General features: G+C 35.4%; 1 pseudogene; it reads left to right on the top strand.

The window, feature by feature from the left end:
- LOC111817008 overlaps window positions 1-18,555 on the top strand; it is a 28,241-nt pseudogene that overhangs the window by 267 nt on the left and 9,419 nt on the right.

The raw sequence follows: 18,555 nt of genomic DNA, 5'->3' as shown, positions 1-18,555 counted from the left end.
CCTTAGACAGAAATGACACAGTAATGATACCATTTTATAGAATTGAAGGATTTATAAAATAGTTCAAAGCAGTATACTGTGGATTTAATGTGTGTATTTTTCCGAAATTAATTTGTTGAGACCTAAACACCATATAGCTATATTGAGAGATGGGCCCTCTAAGGAAATAATCAATTTTTCATAAATTAGGGGCCTTGATCCAATAGGATTAATATCCTTGTCAGAAAAGAAATATTAGACTGTTCACAATTGTGTTGTTCTCTCTCTTTCTCTGTCTCTCTCTCTGTCTCTCTCTCTCCCTCTTTCCTCACATCTCCCCCTCTCTCCTTCTCTTCTTTCTCTCCTCTCTCTTACTCCCTCCATCTCCCTTTCTCCTCTCTCCTCTCTCCCTCTCTGCTCTCTCCTCTCCTCATCACTCCTCTCCTCTCCTCTCCACTCTTCTTCTCTCCTCACCACTCATCTCCTTTCCTCTCCTCTCCCCTCCTCTCCTCTCCTCTCCTCTCCTCTCCTCTCCTCTCCTCTCCTCTCCTCTTATCTCCTCTCCTCTCCTCTCCATTGTTCTCCTCTCTTCACCACTCCTCTCCTCTCCTCTCTTCTCTCCTCTCCATTGTTCTCTTCTCCTCTCCTCTGCACTCCTCTTCTCTCTCCCTCTCTCCTCTCCTCCCCTCCCTTCACCTCCCCTCTCTCCCCTCCCTCCCTCCCCATCTCCTTTTCTCCTCTCACTTCCCCTCCCCCCCTTTCTCCCTCCCTTGTATGGCATTTTGCTTTGCAACCCACACAGACAAACAGTGAAACAAAAGATCAAAAGTTCCATTTTACAGCATCAGATCACCAGGAGCTGTGCCATCTAAAAAGTCTAGTTTTCATTTAAAGCACATTTTCCAGTGAAGCGCTAACATTTTGTTCTTCACTGTGTATTTAAAATACTACTGGCTAGTTTCAGGTAGAAGATCCATAAGAAATTGAATCTCATCATAGCAAAAGGTGACCTCACTTGGTCCTCTTCGAAGTCAGCTCCCTTGTCCTACATTTCTTTTCTCAATTTCTGGCAACATTTTGCTTTATTTTTGAGACTGGGTCTTGCTATGAAGTTCAGGCTGTCTTGGAACTCCTGAAGTAACCCAGGCTGGCCTTGAACTCATTTTGATCCTCCTCCTCCTGCTCTGTAGATCTGGGATCACAGGTGTGCACCACCATTTCTGGCCATAGTGGTATTATTATCCTTTATTCTTCATTTTCCTCCTTGCCCCCTCCTTCAATTAACCAAATTTATCAAGTAAAGATGACTTACATCTCCTTCCATTTCCCAGATCATTCCTTAAGAATATAGGTTACAATTTTTAAAACAATAGTAGTAGGTACAAGTTACTTAAAAAAGAAAATGTGGAGGTTTTCTCTTGAACATACTTTTACTTACAATTCCAGCCATTTTTGGACAAATTAATAACTATATTTAATATCAGTGTATTATATATTTGGAAACTACCAATACAATAGATTTGGAAGGTTTTCTTCACTAATAAATATGTGTTGTAGTGCCTATGTTATGTTGTATTGGTCATTTCAAAGGTCATTTATAATTCAGAGCAGCATGTTACGTGCCATAAATGTATGCACTTTTTTTATTTGGCAGTTCAAAAATACAAACAATAGAAGAATACAGAGAACTGTGTGTGTTGAAGATGAAATAGAAGAGCAAAGTCTTGATTCCCAGCAGATGTCTGAATGTTGATGATATCCCAGCTCTTACATCTTTTTCTATAAACACACGAAAGAGATAGACTGGTTATGTATAGGCACCCTTGCAGTCCTCTTCACCACTGTCAGCAGGTTTTGCAGTCATCCTGATGATTCCTATGTGCTAATAACTGGTTTGTACCACCACTACACTCTAGCATTTTCTGCCTTACTTTTGTAATACAGCTGATGGAAAAAGTGAACAGCACATTTTAGGCCTGTGGGGCTTTTTTCTTTTATAATCCTGCAAAGCTGGTTAGTAACTGTGACATTTTGACCAAGGACATTATCATTTCATTAGTAGTAAAGCTTTAAATAATTAAATAAACAAGTATTAAATCTCCTAGAAGGTCACTAGCTCTATTTATATTCCAAACATGATAACACAGGCATTTTAGCTAGAACTAAATCATCTACTTTATATGCAAAAGATACATTAGGGTACTTTTCATCTTTTATCTGTCTTGATAGCTACTTTGAACAAAATCGAAGTTATATATGATGAATATATATAGTTATAAGTTGTAGCATTAAATATAAAGTAATGCTATATTATATAATGATAATTTATTAGGAGAATAGATTTAGGTGCTGTCACAACAAAAAGGAGTAAATTGAGAAGATGGGTAGGTTAATTTGCCAGAGTGGTGATAATACATAAATATAGATGAGATATAGTTATGCAAGGTAGAAATATATATATATATATATATATATAATATATATATATATAATATATACATATATATCGAAGCACTGAGTCAGAATTCTCATGTATACACATTAAAAATATAAAATCTTAGGTGTACAAATATATACATAAAATACAGATTATATATATATAAATAAATATATATATATATATATATATGTAGTCAGAGTTCTTAAGTATAAGCTAAAAATGTAAAGAATTCTTAAGTACACACATTAAAAATATACACTGGCCTAAATCCTGAAAAATATGCTTTGGAATTTAAACAGTACACTGGAATTCCTTCTTGTGTTCTGACAGGATGACTATTTAAGGGTAGTGTCCTCAGATATCACTTTAGAAAATTGCCTTAATAGGCTGGCAAGATACCTCAGCAGACCTAAGTGCCTGCTTAGGAAATCTTAGGAACGCAAAGGGACCACAGTTTGATTCCTGGCACCATATGCTGTACCAGCCCAGCTCCAAGGACAGGTTGAGCCTAGTATGAAAAAAAAATTACCTTAATAGATGTCAGATTTTTATTTCTTATGATCTTTTCTTTTTTTAAAGAAAGATGAACTCTGTTGTAAATGAACTTCTATAACTGAAATCAAATTTCTTTATATAAAAGTTATCTGAAAACCTGACTTGCTCTTCCTGAAATTCCTTCCTTTGGTTACAAGAAATGCACAAGACACTGGATGAAAGGAAAACACGTTCTGGCATGAAGTCTGCACCAGGAAGCCACTGTCCTTAGTTCTCTATAAAATAAACATTCAAGTAAATCAGACACCAAAGAAACCACCAGAGCATTTTAATAAAGTTAGCCTACACAAAGGCCTTAGAAATCCAAACATTGTTTGATAATCAAATTTTCATTGCCTTCAGAAATCGTAGTTCTGTGGTTTAGATTCTTTCAAAGAGAACATAAAGATTCAGATGGTGTGGTGTCCACAGTCTTTCTAGCTTTCCCGGAGGCAGAGGTCTGTAGTGGTGAGGTTTGCTGCGTCCTGAGCCATTGCGGTGCACAAGATAGCCACCCGACCCAGACGAAGAGGCCTGGGACTCCGGAGGCGCTGTCCAGCACCAGGCTAGCTGAGGAAGGGTGACAGGAGCCGCGCTGAGTAAGGAGGGAGCGCAAAGAGCGCAAAATAGATATCCAAAACTCATCCGATGCAAAAGCACAAATACCGTGTTGTAGTGATTCTAATAAAATACTGTATTTTATTAGAATTCACAGAAAATTTCACATAACTGCCACAGAAACCTATTCGACAAAATTCAGTATCCTGATAAAAATTTAGGATATGATCAGCAAATAATTTAATCAACTTACCAAAGATCACTTACCAATAAAACCTGTAGCCACCAACATATTTAGTGGCAAAGAGCTGTAATCTTTCTGTTTAACAATGAAAGAACTATGGATATACCATTTTATTCTCTCTCTCTCTCTCTCTCTCTCTCTCTCTCTCTCTCTCTCTCTCTTTCTCTCGTATTTTAAGGAAGGGTCTACAGAGTGTTCAGGGTCTCGCTACTAGATTGGACTCGTAGTGATCCGCTCATTTACAGCCTCTCAAGAGCTGAAATTACAGGCACGCACCACCACGCCCAGTCTCGATCCCCATCTCGGCGTGCCCCGGGGTCAGGGCCGGCACTGGAGGCGTGAGGATTGAACCCCTGGCCGCTGCGCCTGCTTGCAGGAGCCCATTTGATCATTTCTACTTAGCATTATAATGAAAGATATCTACTGTTATAAAGCAAACAACATAGCAGCTGGGGTTCGAGCCCCTGAGTGCCATGTCAGCCCTGCCCCGGGGGCACGCCGAGATGGTGATTGAGACTGGGCATGGTGGTGCACACCTGTAATACCAGCTTTTGGGAGGCTGAACACAAGTGGATCACTACGAGTCCAATCTGTGCAGTGTGACCTTGTAGATCCTGTACTAAGCTACTAAATAAATAAATAAACAAACAAACAAACAAAAAGATATAGAAAGTGGGAAACAGAAATAAAACTCTGTTTTCATATGTCTATGCAAGAAATTCCATGAATTAATAGCGAAAGGGTGGGTTTTTGGGTTTTTTATTTTTTTTCAGAAATGGTGCTACAAAAATTGAATAGACATAACTGGCAATGTACGTACCTACCTTCAGTGCAAATGCCCTGAACACAATCCCTAGTCTAACAAAAACAAAAGAAGAAAAAAAGAAAGGTAAAGAAAAAAGAAAAGAAAAGGAAAATGAAAAGCAGTTCCCAAAACAAAGAAACAACAAAGTGAATCTTGACACATTATACACAATGCACCATAAAAATAAGGCAGGATATAAAGAAAACACAAGAATCTCAAAATAATTCATGCATCTAAATGTAAAATGTGAGCCAAAATATTTCTAAAATACAGCTCAGGAGAAAATTATAGGTGACCTTCAGTTTGGTATTGAGATTCTTGACATACTACTAAATGTATAATATAAGAAAATAATTAACAAATTATTTACTAAATTCTAGTAAATGGTTTACTAATTTATAGAACAATACTAAATTGCTCTATTCTATGTCAAGGAATGAAAGACAATCCAAATAATATTTTTAAACACAAATGATTTTAGTATTATTGAGTTATGTAAATCCTAAAACTTACATGTAAAAAAATAGTACAAGCCCCAGAAAACAATCTCACAAAGGATATATAGATTTTAAACAAACACATAGATTATCAAAACCATTTGGAATTAAAAATTTTAAGTCAATGTTTAATATGAGACTGTTACACAACATTGAAAAGCTGAAAGCAAACAAATTGTGAACCTTGTGACACCAAATGCTGGAGAGAAAGAAAGCGAAGGGAGTTTGCGTCACGAGCAGGAGACAGTGCACAGCACAACCCTGGGGGAAGGCACGCAGGCAGTTCCCTACAGTGGCCACATCTTGCTAATGTCTGCAGCACTTGCATTTACACAAACGATTTGCAAATATCCATGCAAATGCTTGAACACAAGTGGTATTAAAAGTTTCCATTGATAATTGCCAAAAGCTAGAAGGAGTCAAGATATTCTTCAATAGATTTTTGGGTAAACAAGCTCTAGTACATCCCTAGAATAAACTATTACCCAGTAATAAAAATAAATGTGCTCTGAAGGGAGAAAAAATAAGAGTGAATCTTAAATGCATGTTAGTGCATTAAAGTAGTCTGTCTGAAAATAGCATACCTATGTGATTAAAATTTGGGACATTCAGAGAAAGACAATGCAGTAAGGACAGTGAAAGAGACCCATGAGGGCCAGAGGATGTGTGGGAGGCTGGAAAGTTTTGATAGCTAAGTTACAGATTTTTTTTTTCCTTAAGAGAAGAGTTTGCCACTACTCCCAGTTAACCTAGATCTGGATGCTTGCCACTGTACATTTGCAAAAGGCCATAGATTGTGGAACAAAAAGAGTCAACATTAATATATGCAAATCTTAAGAACATTATTTGGGAGAGTGTGGAAGCATTAAAAAATGCATTATTGTGTAACAACGCAAAAACATAAAATACACATTTAGAAGTCCATACTAATACAAAGGAATGATCATGTAAAGGATTAATACTGTAAGAGGCACCAATTTTTCTTGAAGAATAGAGATAATATACTTTGATAACCCAGCTCCACAGAAAAGCAACAATACTTGCTCTTTGTGAGTTGTACATAATAATTTTCCTCCACAAGATTATAGTAAGGACAGAAAAAACAACCTTGAAGGGTAGCATGATAATAATTTTGCAACATCTGTGTCTCCAAGATCAATAATAAATCATGTTTATCATTCACATACTTGGTATGTAGTAAGAAAATGGCACCTTACATCTGTGGCCTTCCTCCTGGAAATTCATAATCTGAGTCTAATTATAAGAATTACAATAGAGAACACTGTAAAATGATGTGGCCATTTTGCCTCAAAATTTCACCAACAGCATGAAATGTTTGAGCAATTGTGATAGCTGTGAGGAGCTATTTTAATCAACAGAGAAAATGAATATTCATTATGAAAGTTACTAACTGTAGAAAATTTTGTTATATGTATGCACTATTTTGAACATATCATGAACATTTATGATTACATTTGTGTGTATATATAAGACCTTATGTACAAGGGGTTTTAAAAAATAAAGCTCATACTAGCTTTAATGACATGTTTCAATATGCCCATGTCCCACATAGATTATTACTAAAATTATTAAATCAAAATGACATATGAACAGACACAATTAATTTAATTACAAAATACAAAATACAATCTTAATCCCAAATCAAAATCTAACATATTCTATAGTTTATATCATCTTGTTGACCTTATAGACTGTCAGATACAGTGCTAAGTAGACAACAAAAATAGAAAATAATAAAATCCTGTTGCATAATATAATCCTCTTCTTCAACATACTACTTTTTTGCCCATTCCTGATACTTCAAAAGAAACTGGAAAAATTAACTACTCACCATGATAATGTCAGAGAAGCAACAATACTTGCTCTTTGTGCGTTGTACATAATAATTTTATTAGATGTACTGAAAGAGAGAGAAACCCAATGACAGTGGTTCAGATACTTCTAAATGAGGAAAATAGACAACAGATTTATTTATTTTTTAAAGTAAGTATTTATCACTTACAGCTACACACACCTTACTGGGTGCTTTATAAAAAATACCACTTTAACCCCATATGATAAGGACTTTACATTTTTTTTTAATGACAGAACTGAGATTCTCCCAGTTTCATGGACCTTCTAATCCAAGAGAAGAACATCACGAAGGCATGTGCCTTCACAGCCTATTGTTTCTCTTCTGGAGTGTTATTCTATGCATTTTAAATTCGCAATAATTGATTTACATTTCTTAATCTCTAAACCTTATCTATTGTCTATCAAATTTTTTAATAATTTTATTGAGAAACAAATAGCAATGAGACAGTTTCAAAACTGATTAGTAGGGCAGTTTCAATAATTAATACATTGCATATTGTTTTCTTAGAGGTTATTGATTGCAAGATGCAGACATGATATCCTGTCCAAAAACATTATTAGAACAAATACTTCTATTCATTGAATTAAGAGAAAGTAGCTCTATATCTATCCTATTTTGAATATACAGATACAAAATGGTCATTCATTTATATTCCATTTTTTGTTTAGTTTTGTCAGAGATGGGTATTCTATTATTTAAATATTGCAGGTGTATGAATTAAGCAAAATATTCAGTATAGTCCAGTAGTCCATAGTAGTAGTGGGTCATTCACAGGACTAGCAATGTCAGACGTTGTTGACTTGAGCCTTTTATAGCTCAGCATATTAATATGGCTTTACTTTTTATACATCATTTTTATACTTTTCTGCTGGACGGTTAAGACCAAGATAATGTAAGACGTATATAACAAGAAATGTAACTTTTAATTCAGGTAAGGTCAGTCAGATCCTCTCAGGATTTACCCTGAAACCTTGTACGCAGTTTGTAGATCCTCTGTCAGTGTTAGCCATGCGGATGAGTTACGGCCATTGCGTCACCCATTTTCTCTCTGTGAAATCTAGAGAGAAAGTTTTCTCTCCATGTGACTTTCCTTAGGCACACTCTACATCATTGATCACTTTCCTCTATGGTTCCATAATCTCCTGGATCAGAAAATTTGGGCCATAACTGAGTTACATGGTGTTACAGTACAGGTTCTCCTATGTCCTGAGTCTTTACTGACCTTCAAAGGCTAAGGTCAAAATGTTGGCTGTCCTGACATCCCTTCTTTCTCTCTAATTTATGGTCTGCAAACTTAGGCTGTTAACCCTCCAGAAGTGAAGCTTATTATTGTTTCCCTAAAACATAGGCAGTTGAGCTTAAGCACACTGTCGTTCTGAATATCAAACACCTTAGACATAACATAGAACAAGTATTTTCCATCAAGTATTGATATGTTAAATTTTGAGTCCCTGCAGAATATGAAGACAAACAATTAAATTAAAAACATAAAATATATTTAAAAATAGGAATAAACAATTGCATATTTTTACACAGAAATTTAGAAATCTAACTATACACAGCATTGTAGCAGGACAGTCCTGTGATATTTTTTTCCTTGTCTCTTGTTTTCATTTAGTACCCCTTTTTAAAAAAAACGGGCATTCACTTGAGAGAAATATGGCAGTTGTTTAGTTCACAGGTATGAGTACATATGTTGGTCAGGGTAAGAATCCTACCAATTAACTGCTAGTTTCAAAAACCTGCTAAAGATTCTCAGGATCATTGCCTTACCCATCTTGTGCATATAAATGTATGGCTTTGCCCCTCATGTTTCCTAGCTTTTCTCCTTGCCCTCTCTTCATTGTCTAATCATTAAGTTCTCACTTTCCTTTAATTGTGTTATACCTTTCTATTTTTATTTCTTCTTCTGATTCTTATACTAGGGAGACTATACAATATTTACAAATGTGAGTTTGGTTTATTTCACTTTTGAGTATATCTTCAAGTGACATCCACTTAAATATAAAGGCTTATCATTCTTTATAGCTGAGTAATAGTCCATTGTATAAAAATGCCACATCTGTTTCATCCATTCCTCTGTTGACAGCCATCTTGGTTGTTTCCAAGATTTAGCTATGACAAATTGTGCTGCTATAAACATAGGCACACATATATCACTATTATATGACTTTTTTGACTCATCTGGGAAAATTCCCAGTAGGGAGATAGCTGGTTTGAATGGGATTTCCAGTCTTAGTTTTTAAGTACTCTCCACACTGATTTCTATAATGGTTGCACCAGTCTACATTCCCACCTGCAGTGGAGAAGGGTTCCTTTTTCCCCACAGCCTCTCCAACATTTGTTGTTGGATGGTTAGTGATGTGGAGCATTTTTTCATATATTTATTTACTTCTTTATTTCGTCCTCTGAGAAGTGTGTGTTCATCTCAGATGTCCATTTTTTAATTGGGTCTTTAAATTTTGGGGCCCTAGTGTTTTTTAGTTCTTTATAGATTCTAGAGAGCAGACCTTTGTCTGAGTGCTTATTAGTGAGAATTATTTCTAAATTTGTGGGTTGTCTTTTCACTTAGCTGGTAATTTCTTTTGACATGTGAAAACTTCTCAATAAGTTGCAGTCCCAGGTGTTAATTCTTTCAAGTATGACCCTTGTGATTTTATTTTTGTTCATGTGCTCTTTGCCTACCCCTATGTCTTCAAGAATTCCTCCTACTTTCTCTTCCAGGAGATTTAGTGTTTCCATTTTAATGTTTAGATCTTTAATCCATTTCGATTTTAGCTTAGTGCATGGTGATAGACCTGGGTCCTGTTTTAGTTTTCAGCATCTAGAGTGGCCCTTTTTCTATCACGATTTGTTAAAGAGGCCATCTTTCTTCTGGTAAACATGTTTGGCCCCTTTGTTGAAGATAAGTGGGCTGAATGTGTTCATAGATGCTTCTGCTTCTTCTAATCTATTCCATTGATCCTCAGGTCTGTGTTATTGCCAGTACCATGTTAATTTTATCACAATAGCTTTGTAGTATAATTTCAAGTCAGAAATTTTAATGTCTCCTGCCTAGACAAAGGATTTATAGAACTTAAAATTGTAAATGAGATTAGGGCAGATTGTGAAATGCAATAAACTGATTAAAAATTGAACAGAGTTTATGATAGCAATACCATTGAACTGCTAGACAAGAAAGTCAAAAAACTTTAAGTTACTATTTTTTGAATGAAGTTCTTAATTTTGATAAGTAATAAATTTTCCTTTTTGTGCAGTGTATTTCTTGAAGGAAAGCAGCTGATGTAGTATTTGGACTAAGTTTGCTTTAATGTAGTAGCAAAAATGATATAGTGGTAGAAATTGTGTCTTTCTTTCATTTTCCATTGTGAATTTTATTACTTTTCTTTTGCTAGAACAAAATATCCAACATCCACAGGTAAAACAGAAGTTCATTTTGGCTCATGTTTCACAGGATACAGTACAGTTTCTTCACTCCAAGGAAGGAATGGCATGGCACATGGTCATGGAATGGGAAAAATGCTTAACTCAAAACAGGAATAAGGGAAGAACAACAGAAGCCTGGAACAAGAATACTCTGCAGAAGATCATGTGCCCAGTGACCAATTTCTCCAAGGCCCCCGTTCATAACAGGACACTCAGCTACTGAACACATTAATGAGTGGATCAACTGATCAATACACAGCCCTGTGATCCGACCACCTTCCAAAAATATCCCCACATTTTGGGGGGATATTTTATATTTAAGCAATAACAAAGGAAAAGGATCTGGAGGAATAGTTTGGATATAAACATGAAGTAAATTCATGAATTGTAGGAAGATTAAAAAGGAGAGTTCTTCAACTTATGCTTTATTGTAAAAGTGTTTAAATAGAGATAATAGAGAAAGTGTAAGTGAAGACTCATAGAAATTGTTGTGTCCTGTAATTCTGGGGCCTAGCACTCCCAGATGCATCCTCTCTGGGTTCATTTCTCTCTTTCTCTGATGTAAAACAATGAGCAGGAATCAGAGATGACTAGTGCAAAGACAAAGTAGTTTATTATAGGCATTACAAAAAGAACTAGTACAAAGCAACTTCAGAGGGCTGGCAAGATAGCTCAGTGGTCTAAAGTGCTTGCTTAAGCAAGCTAATGCAAAGCACAGGGACCCCAATTCGATCCCTGGTACCACATGCCATGCCAGCCCTGCCCCCAGGGTGGACTGAGATGGCCACACACAAAAGTGACTCTATAAAGAGTAAGGACCCAGAGCTGACCATCACTGAGTGCAGGCCAACAATCCTGTTCTTATAAGTAAGGTCCTATTCCCACTCTCTGCTCTACTTGATTATTTGACTTAGTGCTAGGACATCAAGTGAGCTAATAGGGGAATTACTGAGGGGGGAAAGTAATCTACATAAAAAGACTTCTGTGGGATGGTGTAGCTTCATAAAAGGAGTCAAACCCACAGATGTGTGGCTCAGTGGAAGTACACATAAGCAGATCTCCAAACCAGAAGCTGTCAGTGGGACTGCTTGTTGAAATGCAAAGCCCTTTCTACTTTTTAAAGGGGCCCCTCTACCTAGTCTAATCCTGCTGAAAGGTAGCAACTGTCCTGACAAAATCATATCTCTTTATAGTATTTTGTCATACATATGTCTAGCCATAGAGCTATCAATTGTTTAGCTACCCATCATCACATCTTTTGTTTTGTTAAGTGCATTATACTTCTCAAACTAAGTGACAGGTAAAAAGATGTTATTTTGAAAAAATTTTCTAGTTTGTTTCTGTTATTAGCATAGAAATTTTAACTGAAACACAGTAGGAATCCATTCCAGAAGCAATCGCTCATGATAGGAAAAGGCAAGGATATAATACCAAACATTGTGCAAGGGTTTGCAAAGGAATAGATTTAAAACAAGATAGATAATTTATAGGATCATTTTATAATATTTATCCAAAAAGTCAAACGCAGAATGGTCCAAGAGGCCTTCCTACACACTATAGACCTGTCAGAGAATCCAGCTGAGGCTTGGATCCCATGGCAATGTCCTGCGTGTGTCTAGCTGAAGACCTATATCCCATGACAATGCCACTACCAGTCCACCTGGAGACAAAGATCCCATAACAACATCTCATGCAGGCCAGAATCTGTGCTGGGAAGGCCCAAAGGCCAGTGGTGGAAGCTAGAAAGTCTGCGCCAGTGGATGAAAGACCTGTGCTAAGGGAGCTGCACTGGAGCCAAGAAGCGACACTCAAGATAAGGGTGAGACTTCCTGGAAAAGACCCACAGCCATCCTCATCAACAGCAAAGACCCAAGCTCCTCCAGCAGTGAAAGCCACTGAGTTCATATCAGGAAAGCTAGTGCAATAAGCCTCTCCGGGATAATCAATAACATACCGTCTTCCCCTCCCATTCTCCTTTTTGCTGTTGGCAACAATCCTCAGGCAGACCCTCCACATCCAGAACCATGCTGATTCAGTGCACCTGGGTGTTACAAGATGCTCATTAGTTAATCCACCACGGACAAATCTTTGGCACTCAGATGAGGAAATCAGTGAGATTGTTCACAGATCCTGAATACCAGCAGCTCCGGAATGTAATATGATCTAGATTAAAAATAAAAAAAATAATAATAAATGATATATATGCATGCAATTCTAATGAAGAAGGTTCAGGACATTACTGACATAATACATATTTTAATTGTATTATATTTTAAAAGCTATTATAATTCTGAAAAATATGCACAAAATTTTTCAAATAGAATTCCTTATATAACTCTCCAAGAAATCTTACCAACTCTGTTATTATCCATATTAACATAGCAAAAAAATGTTGTTTAAATATTTAATCCTATCCATGCATAACAAAACTAGTAGAGTGAATGTGTGAGTTGAAATTTAAAATAAAATAATGGTATGAGTTTTAAAAAACTCACAGCAGTTGTTCAAAAATAAATAATTAGAGAAAATTATAAGATATTATTTCAAAATCCATAGACACATTCTAATTTCTCTGGAAGTTTAATGTTGACAAACCAGACTCCTTCCCAATATACACCAAAATACAGCTGATATTTATGTACAATTTGGAATTTCCAAATATATCTTCCTTTTTCATGTTTTAGTTCATAAAATTTATTTCACTATTAGTGTTTCTTACATTGTAAAGTCTATTATTGTCTTTATCCAAATGTCAGTGATTGGTAAGTCAGAAGTCCACCCCTCCCTTTGGTGGAGTCAAGGACTGGAAATCTGTGGGAACACCAGTGACACAATAGTACCCCAGGTAAGATGCACTTGATGGACAGTCTGAACTAGAGGTGTGGAAATAGCCCACACAACATTACCTATGTGAGCCAACATGTGGTATTCAACATTTCTTTTGTTTTATTCTACTCCTCTTTCTCTCTTTTGTTATCTCTCTTACTTGAATTTATGATACTTTCACATGAATAAATGTTGCCTTTTTCTGGTTCACATCAAAACTCTGAGGCCTTCTTTTGCAATCCTTTCCTCATGTCCTATAATTACTCAAAATCTGGATGATCATCCTGTGCCCACCAACATTGCTCCTACTGGATTTAACCTCATTCTTCTCTCCTTCCTCCTTTTATTATCCTGAAACCCCACACACAACAGGGTAAAATCACTCTATTAAATATGAAATCACTGTGTACAAGTTCCTGGTATAAATTGGAATATATTATATATCTATAGACCTTCCTCCTACCATCATAGATTTCATGCTAATTGTTATCACATTTTGTGATTAGCCAGGAGGTACTTGAGTTCATTGCTGTTGCCAACTAAACTACTTCAACCAGGTTGTCACACATGCTTTAGTAAGTTTTTTCTTCCTATCTGACAATACTGTGATTGTCAGGGATCATAACCATCACCGTAGTCCAGTACCAAAGATTGAGTCCTAAATCAGATTGTATAACAACCTGTTTAAAGTAGTTCTTGGGACAGACACAAATATCAAGAACCACCTACATCTAGAAGGCATCCGGAGGAACAGATGACTCCTAAGTATGCCTTAATCCCAGTGAGAAGGCTATCCAACATGAGAAATCTACAAGGATCAACACAGAAAATAAAACAGAAAAAAATGACAAAACAAAGAAGCAAAATGCAATGCCAAACACTCAGCCCACCCATGACAAGTCCAGAACACAAAGAGATAGAGGAAATAAAAAGTCAACAAATAGGATTCTCTAATATGGTAACACAGAAGTAAAACAAAAACAAATAGAAGAGGCCATAGAAAAAATAATCTCTAAGGTGCAAAATAAAATAAATATCAAAATAGGAGACATTAAAGCAGACACTGATAAACAAGTACAGAACATTAAGAAATGATGTAAATCATAAATGCCAAACATAGACAAAAAATAGAGTCAATGAGACAGATTGAAAAAGAAATTCAGGAGATATTCCCCTGAAAGTCTATATAGCAGACTGAATGAAAACAGCTACATAATATCAGATCTAGAAGACAAAAATGTGACTAGCAACCATGCAGACAAAATATATATATATATATCTTAAAATCAAATAGCATACAAAGAACAATCAACAGCTACAGAAGGGAGCAAAGAAAATGAAAATGATTAGAAATAGATGAGAAAATGAGAGTGCAAAAAACCATCAAAATGAAATATCTTCATGTTAATAATGGAAGAAAACTTCCCAAGCATGGATAAAGAATTTGACATGCAAATAAATGAAGCATATAGAACCCTAAATAATCATAACCAAGATTAATCTACACCAAAACACAATAAACAAGATTTCAGAAATTCAGCACAAGAACAAAATATTAAAAGAACCTAGAGAAAAGAAACAAATCACCTGTAAAGTACAGCCCATCAGAATCACAGCAGGCTTCTCAACAAAAACACTCCTATCAAGGAGATCTTGGAGTGAGGTATTTCAAGCTCTAAAATAAAACGATCTTCAGCCCATTTAATATATCCTGAAAAACTATCTTTCATAATTCTTGGAGGAATTAGATTCTTTTTGTTTTCTTCTTGTTTGTTCAAGAAGAAACAAATAACAACTGTGGAAATTTATGACTATCAAAGCAATGTGTCAAAATGTTCTGAAGAACACATTAGAAAGAGGTAATGAAGACCACAAACACTTGAACACAGAAAGAAAGAAGCTACCAGGCAGAGCAAGCAAATAAAAAGAGGAAAAAGAAAGGAAAAAGTAAGAAGAAAGCAAAAAATTAATTAATTAATTAATTAATTAATTAAAAATAAAAAAACAAGATGAAAACAATATGGGAAAGAAAATCCAATGCATGTCAGTTATAACCATAAGTGTAGAAGGTCTCAATTCACCAATCAAAGCAAACAGACCAGAAGAATGGATCAAGAAGCAAGATCTAACAATATGCTGCACACAAGAAACACATTTAACCTTCAAAAATTCATACACCAAATGGTGAAGTATGGAAAAAATTCTATGTCACAGGAACCTAGAAAAAACTAGGCCATCTATTCTATTTGCAGACAATGCAAACTTTCAGCCAAAATCAATCAAAAGAAATAAAAAAGTTCAGTACATCCTTGCTAATATAAAACTGAAAGAAGAGATAAAAATCATATTTATACACCACACACAGGTTCACTCAAACATATGTAAAAATATTATTAGACATTAAAAAAGCAAATAAACACTAATACAATTGTAGTACAGGGCACTAATACCCCACGCTCACAAATGGATAGATCAACTAGACAAAAAATTAACAAGTAAATCACAGAATTAAACCAAGCCAATGAATAATGGCCTTGGCAGATGTTATGGAGTGTTCCACCCCAAAATATCAGAATACACATTTTTCTCAGCTGCACATAAGATATTCTCCAAAATAGACTATATATTATTTGACAAAATATATTAAGCTAATGTAGAGGAACTCAAATCATCCCATGCATACTACCTGACCATACCAAAGCCCAAGTGGAAATCAATGACAAAAGAAATCACAAAAATTACATAAACACATGGAAATCAAGTCACACCCTCTGAACACCCAAAGGGTCATAGAGGAAATTAAAGATGAAATGAGACAGTATATGTAGTTAGGCAATAGCACCATTATAGTAGACTGAAACTGACGGAACTCAAGGAAAGCAGCCTTATGAGGGATATTTACAGGCATGAACTCTCATATCAAGAAAACAGAACAAGCTCAAATAAACAATCGAATACTGAACCACAAACTTCTAGAAAAAGAAGAAAAAATTGAACTTAAAGCTTATATGAGAGAGGAAATTATAAAGAGAAGAGCAGAGGAAAACCCAAAACAGGTTCCCTTCAGTCTCTCATACAGATGCTTTCTTTGCATCAATAAATATATTCTGTACTGGAAAAAAAAGATAAGAGCAAAAATTAATGCACTTGAGACTAAGAAAACAATACAAATAATCAATGAATCAAAAATTGGTTATTGCAAAAAAAATCAAACTATTACATGATCAGCCAACCTCACCAAAAAGAGGAAAGAGAAACAAAAATTCAAGCAATTAGAATTGAGAAGGGAAAAATCACAATGGATCCCACAGAAATTCAGGTGATCTTCAATACCAATTATGTCAATCTATATTCTAATAAAATGAAAAACACAAAAGAAATAGACAGATTCCTAGACACAATGGAATTGCCAAAACTAAACTAAGAAGATATGAAAAATCTAACCTAATAGCAGCCGTAAACATTGAAAATGCAATTAAAAATTTAGAGACCAATATTTCTAATGACTATATATGCAACAATGTTTAAGAAGATGCTAGCAAACAGAATGTATTAAGTAGGATTCATCCCAGGAATTTAAGAACAGTTTAGCAGTCAGAGTTAATACATATAATGCACCATATCAAGAGAACCAAAGATAAAATTCACAGGATCATATTGATAGTTGTAGGAAAAAAATCCAACACTCATTCATGATAAGAAACTGCAGAAAATTAGAATAGATGTTCTTCTATTCAACCTCATAAAATCCATATATTGCAAATCAATAGCTAACATCATATTAATTGATGAATAGCAGAATACCTTCATTCTAAAATCAGAAACAAGACAAGGGTGTCCATTCTTACCATATCTGTTCATTATTTTCATATAATGTAGTTCTGAAATGTTAATTAAAGCAATTAGACAAGAGAAAGAATAAAAGCAATAATGATAAGAAAGGAAAAATTTGTATTATCATTATTTGAAGATGGCATGAGACACTACATATAAGACCTCAAACACTCCACTAAAAACCTTGTAGGTTAGATATCCCAAATCAGTAGAGCAGGATGATACAAAGTCAGCACTCACAAATCAATAGCATTCTTATACATAAATAACAAACTCACAGAAAGAGAAATTGGGGAAAGTAACCCAATTCATCCAATTCCCATTCTATTTATGGGAATGGAAACTCTTGAAGATATAGACATAGGTAGAGGCTTCATGACTGGAAGGGCAATATGACAAAGAATCAGCATCTTGGATCTCACCGAATTAAAAAGCTTTTTCACAGCAAGAATATCTCCATCAAAGTGAAAAGACAACACATGGAGTGGGAAAAATTATAGCCAGTTGTCTCTCAGACACAGGACTTATATTTAGAACAGATAAAGAATTAACAATAATTAGATCCCCCAAATTCAAAGACTCAATCCAAAAATAGGCATCTGAGAAAAATACATAAAGAAATACAAATGACAGATAAATGCATGAAAAAATGTTCAGTATTGTTGGTCATTCAAGAAAAGCAAACTGTAACAATATCGAGGTTCCATCGCATCTCAGGCACAGTGGTGTGATCAAGAGACCAAGCAGTAACAAACGCTGGCGGCGTGCTGGGGAAAAGGCGCCCTTCTCCACCGCTGGTGGGAGTGTAGGCTGGTGCGACCACTGTAAAAATCAGTATGGAGATTCCTTAGGAAACTAGGATTAGATTCCCATTTGACCCAACTATTCCCCTTCTGGGTATTTTTACAAAAGAATTAAAAGCAGCATACCAGAGTGATATATGCACACCCATGTTTGTAGCAGCACAATTTGTAAAAGCCAAATCCTGGAAACAATCGAAGTGCACATCAACTGAGGAATGGATAGAAAATGTGTGCTGTGTCAGCCACTAAAACTGGGCATTGTGGTGCATCCCTCTATCTCTGTAATCCCAGCAGTGGGGAGGCTGAGATTGGAGGAGTACTATGAGTCTGAGTTAAGTAGTGAGACCTGGTACCAAATAAATAAATAAATAAATAAATAAATAAATAAATGATTTTTTTTTTAAGTCCAAAACGTACACTTGATATTTTGAATTGAGAAGAAAGTCTCTAAAGGAAAAGAGAGACTATGATGGGAAAAAGGAAAAAGGAATATATATAACTATACATGCATTTTATATAATGAAATTATATGAGCTATACTACATATAACATACAAAATATGTTTACATATTTAAGTATTATATGCATTGTACACAAGATATAGCTAGCTTCTCTTAGTTCATTAGAAAGGTTGGTGCTAGGGGCCGGGGAGATGGCTCAGTAGGATAAGCGCTTGACTGACAAACGCAAGGATCTGAGTTCAATCCCCGGTTCCGCCAAAAAAAAAAAAAAA

Source organism: Octodon degus, unplaced genomic scaffold, assembly GCF_000260255.1.
Source record: "Octodon degus isolate 3935 unplaced genomic scaffold, OctDeg1.0 scaffold00046, whole genome shotgun sequence".
Lineage (NCBI taxonomy): Eukaryota > Metazoa > Chordata > Mammalia > Rodentia > Octodontidae > Octodon > Octodon degus.
This window is presented reverse-complemented; position numbering and strand designations above follow the sequence as displayed.